Raw genomic sequence first — 10,213 nt, forward strand, 5'->3', positions numbered from 1 at the left:
TCACTGCTTTAACTTCATTTTCATTTAAAAAAAAAACAAAAAAGAATAACTTCACATACCTGTTATCTATACCTATACATAAAAAACTATCATTTATTCCAAAAAAAAAAAAAAAAAAAACTGCAAGAAAAAGAATAGGAGGTAGTTTATACCTATACGTATACGTAACTGGTGCAAGAAAACTACATAATAGTGATGACTGCAAGAATGTATATCTATACCTATATATAATGGCAATACTATTTTTTGGTGTAGCCTAATTTACTTCCATAATTACCCTCAACGGTTACTCTAATTTACTCACTGCTTTAACTTCATTTTCATTTAAAAAAAAAAAAAAAAAGAATAACTTCACATACCTGTTATCTATACCTATACATAAAAAACTATCATTTATTCCAAAAAAAAAAAAAAAAAAAACTGCAAGAAAAAGAATAGGAGGTAGTTTATACCTATACGTATACGTAACTGGTGCAAGAAAACTACATAATAGTGATGACTGCAAGAATGTATATCTATACCTATATATAATGGCAATACTATTTTTTGGTGTAGCCTAATTTACTTCCATAATTACCCTCAACGGTTACTCTAATTTACTCACTGCTTTAACTTCATTTTCATTTAAAAAAAAACAAAAAAGAATAACTTCACATACCTGTTATCTATACCTATACATAAAAAACTATCATTTATTCCAAAAAAAAAAAAAAAAAAAACTGCAAGAAAAAGAATAGGAGGTAGTTTATACCTATACGTATACGTAACTGGTGCAAGAAAACTACATAATAGTGATGACTGCAAGAATGTATATCTATACCTATATATAATGGCAATACTATTTTTTGGTGTAGCCTAATTTACTTCCATAATTACCCTCAACGGTTACTCTAATTTACTCACTGCTTTAACTTCATTTTCATTTAAAAAAAAAAAAAAAAGAATAACTTCACATACCTGTTATCTATACCTATACATAAAAAACTATCATTTATTCCAAAAAAAAAAAAAAAAAAAACTGCAAGAAAAAGAATAGGAGGTAGTTTATACCTATACGTATACGTAACTGGTGCAAGAAAACTACATAATAGTGATGACTGCAAGAATGTATATCTATACCTATATATAATGGCAATACTATTTTTTGGTGTAGCCTAATTTACTTCCATAATTACCCTCAACGGTTACTCTAATTTACTCACTGCTTTAACTTCATTTTCATTTAAAAAAAAACAAAAAAGAATAACTTCACATACCTGTTATCTATACCTATACATAAAAAACTATCATTTATTCCAAAAAAAAAAAAAAAAAAAACTGCAAGAAAAAGAATAGGAGGTAGTTTATACCTATACGTATACGTAACTGGTGCAAGAAAACTACATAATAGTGATGACTGCAAGAATGTATATCTATACCTATATATAATGGCAATACTATTTTTTGGTGTAGCCTAATTTACTTCCATAATTACCCTCAACGGTTACTCTAATTTACTCACTGCTTTAACTTCATTTTCATTTAAAAAAAAAACAAAAAAGAATAACTTCACATACCTGTTATCTATACCTATACATAAAAAACTATCATTTATTCCAAAAAAAAAAAAAAAAAAAACTGCAAGAAAAAGAATAGGAGGTAGTTTATACCTATACGTATACGTAACTGGTGCAAGAAAACTACATAATAGTGATGACTGCAAGAATGTATATCTATACCTATATATAATGGCAATACTATTTTTTGGTGTAGCCTAATTTACTTCCATAATTACCCTCAACGGTTACTCTAATTTACTCACTGCTTTAACTTCATTTTCATTTAAAAAAAAAACAAAAAAGAATAACTTCACATACCTGTTATCTATACCTATACATAAAAAACTATCATTTATTCCAAAAAAAAAAAAAAAAAAAACTGCAAGAAAAAGAATAGGAGGTAGTTTATACCTATACGTATACGTAACTGGTGCAAGAAAACTACATAATAGTGATGACTGCAAGAATGTATATCTATACCTATATATAATGGCAATACTATTTTTTGGTGTAGCCTAATTTACTTCCATAATTACCCTCAACGGTTACTCTAATTTACTCACTGCTTTAACTTCATTTTCATTTAAAAAAAAACAAAAAAGAATAACTTCACATACCTGTTATCTATACCTATACATAAAAAACTATCATTTATTCCAAAAAAAAAAAAAAAAAAAACTGCAAGAAAAAGAATAGGAGGTAGTTTATACCTATACGTATACGTAACTGGTGCAAGAAAACTACATAATAGTGATGACTGCAAGAATGTATATCTATACCTATATATAATGGCAATACTATTTTTTGGTGTAGCCTAATTTACTTCCATAATTACCCTCAACGGTTACTCTAATTTACTCACTGCTTTAACTTCATTTTCATTTAAAAAAAAAAAAAAAAGAATAACTTCACATACCTGTTATCTATACCTATACATAAAAAACTATCATTTATTCCAAAAAAAAAAAAAAAAAAAACTGCAAGAAAAAGAATAGGAGGTAGTTTATACCTATACGTATACGTAACTGGTGCAAGAAAACTACATAATAGTGATGACTGCAAGAATGTATATCTATACCTATATATAATGGCAATACTATTTTTTGGTGTAGCCTAATTTACTTCCATAATTACCCTCAACGGTTACTCTAATTTACTCACTGCTTTAACTTCATTTTCATTTAAAAAAAAACAAAAAAGAATAACTTCACATACCTGTTATCTATACCTATACATAAAAAACTATCATTTATTCCAAAACAAAAAAAAAAAAAAAACTGCAAGAAAAAGAATAGGAGGTAGTTTATACCTATACGTATACGTAACTGGTGCAAGAAAACTACATAATAGTGATGACTGCAAGAATGTATATCTATACCTATATATAATGGCAATACTATTTTTTGGTGTAGCCTAATTTACTTCCATAATTACCCTCAACGGTTACTCTAATTTACTCACTGCTTTAACTTCATTTTCATTTAAAAAAAAACAAAAAAGAATAACTTCACATACCTGTTATCTATACCTATACATAAAAAACTATCATTTATTCCAAAAAAAAAAAAAAAAAAAACTGCAAGAAAAAGAATAGGAGGTAGTTTATACCTATACGTATACGTAACTGGTGCAAGAAAACTACATAATAGTGATGACTGCAAGAATGTATATCTATACCTATATATAATGGCAATACTATTTTTTGGTGTAGCCTAATTTACTTCCATAATTACCCTCAACGGTTACTCTAATTTACTCACTGCTTTAACTTCATTTTCATTTAAAAAAAAAACAAAAAAGAATAACTTCACATACCTGTTATCTATACCTATACATAAAAAACTATCATTTATTCCAAAAAAAAAAAAAAAAAAAACTGCAAGAAAAAGAATAGGAGGTAGTTTATACCTATACGTATACGTAACTGGTGCAAGAAAACTACATAATAGTGATGACTGCAAGAATGTATATCTATACCTATATATAATGGCAATACTATTTTTTGGTGTAGCCTAATTTACTTCCATAATTACCCTCAACGGTTACTCTAATTTACTCACTGCTTTAACTTCATTTTCATTTAAAAAAAAACAAAAAAGAATAACTTCACATACCTGTTATCTATACCTATACATAAAAAACTATCATTTATTCCAAAAAAAAAAAAAAAAAAAACTGCAAGAAAAAGAATAGGAGGTAGTTTATACCTATACGTATACGTAACTGGTGCAAGAAAACTACATAATAGTGATGACTGCAAGAATGTATATCTATACCTATATATAATGGCAATACTATTTTTTGGTGTAGCCTAATTTACTTCCATAATTACCCTCAACGGTTACTCTAATTTACTCACTGCTTTAACTTCATTTTCATTTAAAAAAAAACAAAAAAGAATAACTTCACATACCTGTTATCTATACCTATACATAAAAAACTATCATTTATTCCAAAAAAAAAAAAAAAAAAAACTGCAAGAAAAAGAATAGGAGGTAGTTTATACCTATACGTATACGTAACTGGTGCAAGAAAACTACATAATAGTGATGACTGCAAGAATGTATATCTATACCTATATATAATGGCAATACTATTTTTTGGTGTAGCCTAATTTACTTCCATAATTACCCTCAACGGTTACTCTAATTTACTCACTGCTTTAACTTCATTTTCATTTAAAAAAAAAAAAAAAAGAATAACTTCACATACCTGTTATCTATACCTATACATAAAAAACTATCATTTATTCCAAAAAAAAAAAAAAAAAAAACTGCAAGAAAAAGAATAGGAGGTAGTTTATACCTATACGTATACGTAACTGGTGCAAGAAAACTACATAATAGTGATGACTGCAAGAATGTATATCTATACCTATATATAATGGCAATACTATTTTTTCGTGTAGCCTAATTTACTTCCATAATTACCCTCAACGGTTACTCTAATTTACTCACTGCTTTAACTTCATTTTTATTTAAAAAAAAAAACAAAAAAGAATAACTTCACATACCTGTTATCTATACCTATACATAAAAAACTATCATTTATTCCAAAAAAAAAAAAAAAACTGCAAGAAAAAGAATAGAAGGTAGTTTATACCTATACGTATACGTAACTGGTGCAAGAAACTACATAATAGTGATGACTGCAAGAATGTATAAAACTATCATTTATACCTATACGTATATTTAATCTATATATATATGGCAATACTATTTTTTGGTGTAGCCTAATTTACTTCCATAATTACCCTCAACGGTTACTCTAATTTACTCACTGCTTTAACTTCATTTTCATTTAAAAAGAAAAAACAAAAAAGAATAACTTCACATACCTATTATCTATACCTATACATAAAAAACTATCATTTATTCCAAAAAAAAAAAAAAAAAAAAACTGCAAGAAAAAGAATAGGAGGTAGTTTATACCTATACGTATACGTAACTGGTGCAAGAAAACTACATAATAGTGATGACTGCAAGAATGTATATCTATACCTATATATAATGGCAATACTATTTTTTGTGTAGCCTAATTTACTTCCATAATTACCCTCAACGGTTACTCTAATTTACTCACTGCTTTAACTTCATTTTCATTTAAAAAAAAAAAAAAAAATGAATAACTTCACGTAAGTGTTATCTATACCTATACATAAAAAACTATCATTTATTCCAAAACAAAAAAAAAAAAAAAACTGCAAGAAAAAGAATAGGAGGTAGTTTATACCTATACGTATACGTAACTGGTGCAAGAAAACTACATAATAGTGATGACTGCAAGAATGTATATCTATACCTATATATAATGGCAATACTATTTTTTGGTGTAGCCTAATTTACTTCCATAATTACCCTCAACGGTTACTCTAATTTACTCACTGCTTTAACTTCATTTTTATTTAAAAAAAAAAAAACAAAAAAGAATAACTTCACATACCTGTTATCTATACCTATACATAAAAAACTATCATTTATTCAAAAAAAAAAAAAAACTGCAAGAAAAAGAATAGAAGGTAGTTTATACCTATACGTATACGTAACTGGTGCAAGAAAACTACATAATAGTGATGACTGCAAGAATGTATAAAACTATCATTTATACCTATACGTATATTTAATCTATACCTATATATAATGACCCTGATGGAGCCCAGACGTGGCTTAAGGAGATTGAGAGGATTTTCCGGGTTATGCAGTACACTGAAGATCAGAAGGTGCGGTTTGGTACTCATCAGCTAGCTGAGGAAGCTGATGACTGGTGGGTTGCTCTTCTGCCTACCCTTGGGCAGGAGGGAGCTGTTGTGACTTGGGCTATTTTCAGGAGAGAGTTCCTGAGAAGATACTTTCCGGAAGATGTTCGCGGCAAGAAGGAGATCGAGTTCCTTGAGTTGAAGCAAGGAAACATGTCTGTGACAGAGTATGCTGCCAAGTTCGTGGAGCTGTCAAAGTTCTACCCGCACTATACTGCTGAGAATGCTGAGTTCTCGAGATGCATCAAGTTCGAGAACGGTTTGAGGCCCGACATCAAGAGGGCGATTGGGTATCAACAGTTGAGAGTTTTTCCGGATTTGGTTAATAGCTGCAGGATCTATGAAGAGGATACGAAGGCTCACTACAAGGTAGTGAATGAGAGAAAGGGCAAGGGACAGCAGAGTCGTCCTAAGCCGTACAGTGCCCCCGCTGATAAAGGGAAACAGAAGATGGTCGAGGTTAGGCGGCCTAAGAAGAAGGATGCTGTAGAGATTGTGTGTTTCAACTGTGGTGGGAAAGGCCACAAAAGTAATGTCTGCCCTGAGGAAATCAAGAAGTGTGTCCGGTGTGGCAAGAAAGGTCATATTGTAGCTGATTGCAATCGTACGGACATTGTGTGCTTTAATTGCAATGGAGAGGGTCACATTAGTTCACAGTGTACTCAGCCTAAGAGGGCGCCGACTACTAGTAGAGTCTTTGCTTTGACTGGTACTCAGACGGAGAACGAGGATCGTTTGATCAGAGGTACTTGCTATATTAATAATACTCCTTTAGTTGCTATTATTGATACTGGTGCTACACATTGCTTTATTGCTTTCAATTATGTTTCTGCTTTGGTGCTACACATTGCTTTATTGCTTTCAATTCTTCCCTCGAGAATCTCCTGCAGAATGATTCTTGTGTGGGACACCCCTTTTGTTAAAAATAAAGTTAGGGCGATTGTCCTTCCATCTGCCTTTGCGCTTTGTCTGTGGTTGAAAGCCCTCAATTGCTTTTGCGGCTTCTTTATCGAAGACTGCGCTGCATCTAGGACAAAGCATAGCATTGGTGTTGGAGATTTTGCAGCGATTGAGAAAATCAACTAGATCTTCTTCATCCTTAGGATATGCCACTTTCACATTCTCATTGAATTGGTCTTCAGTGACCATATTTTTTTTTAAAAAATGGTCTTCAGTAACCATTTCAACATCATTAAGTACTGGTTTTTTGAGGGGTTGTATTTCCAATGGTAGCTTGCTATCTGATGAGTCATTTAATATCTATTTTTATATGTTATTTAGTTTAGTTTTAAATAGATTTTATTTTATTTTATATTAGTATTATTTCCTTTTTGAGTTAGTTTACTACAAATTGCACTTTATTATATTTCAGGAACGAATATTGGATGGATTGAGTCTTGGAGCAAAAGAAAGGGACTTGGAGCTGATTTAGTGCTAAAATACGAAGATTCGGAGACAAAAATATGTCTCCCCCAAAGTCAGAAGCTTGGCACGGCCGTGCCACCCTCCAGAGTCACTTTTGCTGCTTTTGCTTAGATTTTAATCTACTCTATTTTAGCCCGCAGTTTCTTCTGGAACATTCCAGTAATGTAATTGCTTAGATTTTAAGTCGAATGTATGCTATAAATAGAGTAGCTATCGATCACAAATATTCATCTTTTCTTGGAATTCAATAAGTGACAATTTATTTTCTAATAAAAGTTCTTTTCTTTTCTTTTACTTTCTTGTCATTTACTTTTACGCTTTCTCTCTTCTTCCCCATGTCTACGATGAACATGAGTGAGTAGACTTCTCCTTGTCTTGGGATTGTTGGATAAGTCTAAATGACATAATCCTAATCAAGCCAAGCTCTAAGCCTTAATCTTATGTAACCCTAATTTCTTATCTAAATTCACCGCTTTAACATGGATCAACCATTATCAAACTGTGGAAACGAAAGTGGAGGGTTTGATAATTGTTTATCCATTATCTCAAATATCAATTCATAAAACGAAAGTGGAGCTTTGATATTCGAACAAGTGAATTTAGACAAGGATTGCAAAGGCAGCGAAATAGTCTTTGCAATCTTTGAGACATATAGTTTCGATCTTCAAGGGAACTAATAATGATCAAGTCAGCGAAATATGCTTGGTTGTTAGAGGAACCAAAATCAAATAGTAATCAAGTCAGCGAAATAGGCTTGGTTTCTAGAGGAACAAAAGAGAAACTGTCTTGAGAAATTAGGTCTAACATAAAGTTATAAGCTTATAGTTTGGTTTGTGAAGGACTTATTATTTAGATGAACCAATGATCCCAAGCTCCTTTTACCTTTATTATCTTTCAATCGCTTGAAAACCCCAACCTACAACTCTTTTCTCCTCTAATCATTATCAAAGGTTAATTGAATTAAACTACTCCCTGTCGGAACGATACTCTTTTCATACTACTTCGGTAAGACCGTGCACTTGCGGTTTTATCTCATCAAGTTTTTGGCGCCGCTGCCCGGGAGTAAACTAATTTAATTAACTCTTTCTTTGTGATTAGAACTCCTTCTTCTCCCTCTTTTCTTCTATTTCTTCCTTTCTTTGTGTTACCATTAACTTCTTGGGTTCTCGATTTCTTATGCGAAGAAGTAAAAGTCTCGGAGAATTTATTCCTGAGATTGAAAGATATTTGCATAAAAAAAAGAGAGAGGCACAAAATAATATTGCTATGGCTGAACGCACTCTCAAAGAGTATTCTACTCCTTCAACGGAAGAGCCACAAGCTATTATCGTGTACCCGACGGTTGAGGGTAACAATTTCGAGATCAAGCCTGCACTACTCAATTTGGTGCAGCAAAATCAGTTTTCTGGATCACCCACTGAGGATCCAAATCTCCATATTTCTTCCTTCCTTAGACTCAGTGGCACTATAAAAGAGAACCAAGAAGCCGTAAGACTTCATCTCTTTCCCTTTTACTTAAGGGATAAAGCTAGCGCTTGGTTCCATTCCCTAGAAGTCGGTTCCATCACTTCATGGGATCAGATGAGGCGAGCATTCCTTGCCTGATTCTTTCCCCCCTAGATGGGGAGTCTCTCTATGATGCGTGGGAGCGTTTCAAGGGAATGCTTAGACTTTGTCCCCACCATGGTCTAGAAAAGTGGCTCATAGTCCACACTTTTTATAATGGCCTAACATATACCACTAAGATGTCTGTTGATGCAGCTGCAGGTGGAGCACTAATGAACAAGAACTATACGGAGGCTTATGCATTGATTGAAGACATGGCTCAGAATCACTACCAATGGACCAACGAAAGAGCCATCACCGCCTCTACGCCCTCCAAAAAGGAGGCAGGTATGTACGAGGTCTCCGATTATGATCACCTCGCTGCTAAGGTTGATGCCTTAACTCAAAAATTTTAAAAACTTAATGCTAATGCTGTCATACCCTGTCCTACATCTCCTCCTTGTGAAATCTGTGGTATATTTGGTCATATTGATGTTGATTGTCAGTTAGGTAATGCTACTAATAGTATTGACCAATTGTAACACCCCGTTACCCAAAAGTAATTAAATAATTAAACATACATCAGAGTAAATCCCAAACGGGCATGTCACACTACATTTTCAAATTTTTCTTAAATAGAAATATAAAACTATTTAATTAAACCTCAATAATCTGCAGCGGAATATTTGCATTAAGAGCAACAACATTAACTGTTTAATTCTCCATGATAATCCTTGGCATAAAAGCCTCAACAACATAAATTCAACCACTAAAAAGGGCTACAACAACAAGTTTCAAAATATGATACATAAGGAATGAAACATAAATAAGGTAAACCCATCCCAAATGTATCAGAGCCCTAGACACTTGAGCCACCACCAACTACTCAGGATCACCTGCAAGTTACCCATAGGAAGGGCAACATTTTCAAGCAGAAGGGGTGAGATTCACAACAATAAGATATAGATATTAAAATTCGTCAATTGAATCTAACACCCTAAATATAATCAGTTCATCATCTTATATGCATATGTATATATACTTCATAAAACAACATCATCATCATCAAATCAATCATCATCATATAGGTATAAATATATACTTCATCAAACAACATCATCATCGTCAATATGGCAACTACAACCAACAACACCGACTCATGCAAATGACATGACAACACCACTAAGACAACACCCTAGACTCCTCAATAAATGCAAATATGCATGTGGTACCATAATCAGGGCCGTGACCCACACCGCTGTCGAATGGTTAAAGCATTCTCATCAGGACCTAAGTCCTCACCGCTCAACACCGCTTTTCAACAACTAGTGTTCCACCACTTTGAACGACAAGGCGTTCTAGAGCCGAAGCTCTCCCACTTTGATGTTATGCAACTACCCAACCTGTGTATATCTACATACAACTCAACAAATGCATATATATATGTATA

This window comes from Medicago truncatula, chromosome 7 (assembly GCF_003473485.1).
Source record: "Medicago truncatula cultivar Jemalong A17 chromosome 7, MtrunA17r5.0-ANR, whole genome shotgun sequence".
Classification (NCBI taxonomy): Eukaryota; Viridiplantae; Streptophyta; class Magnoliopsida; order Fabales; family Fabaceae; genus Medicago; species Medicago truncatula.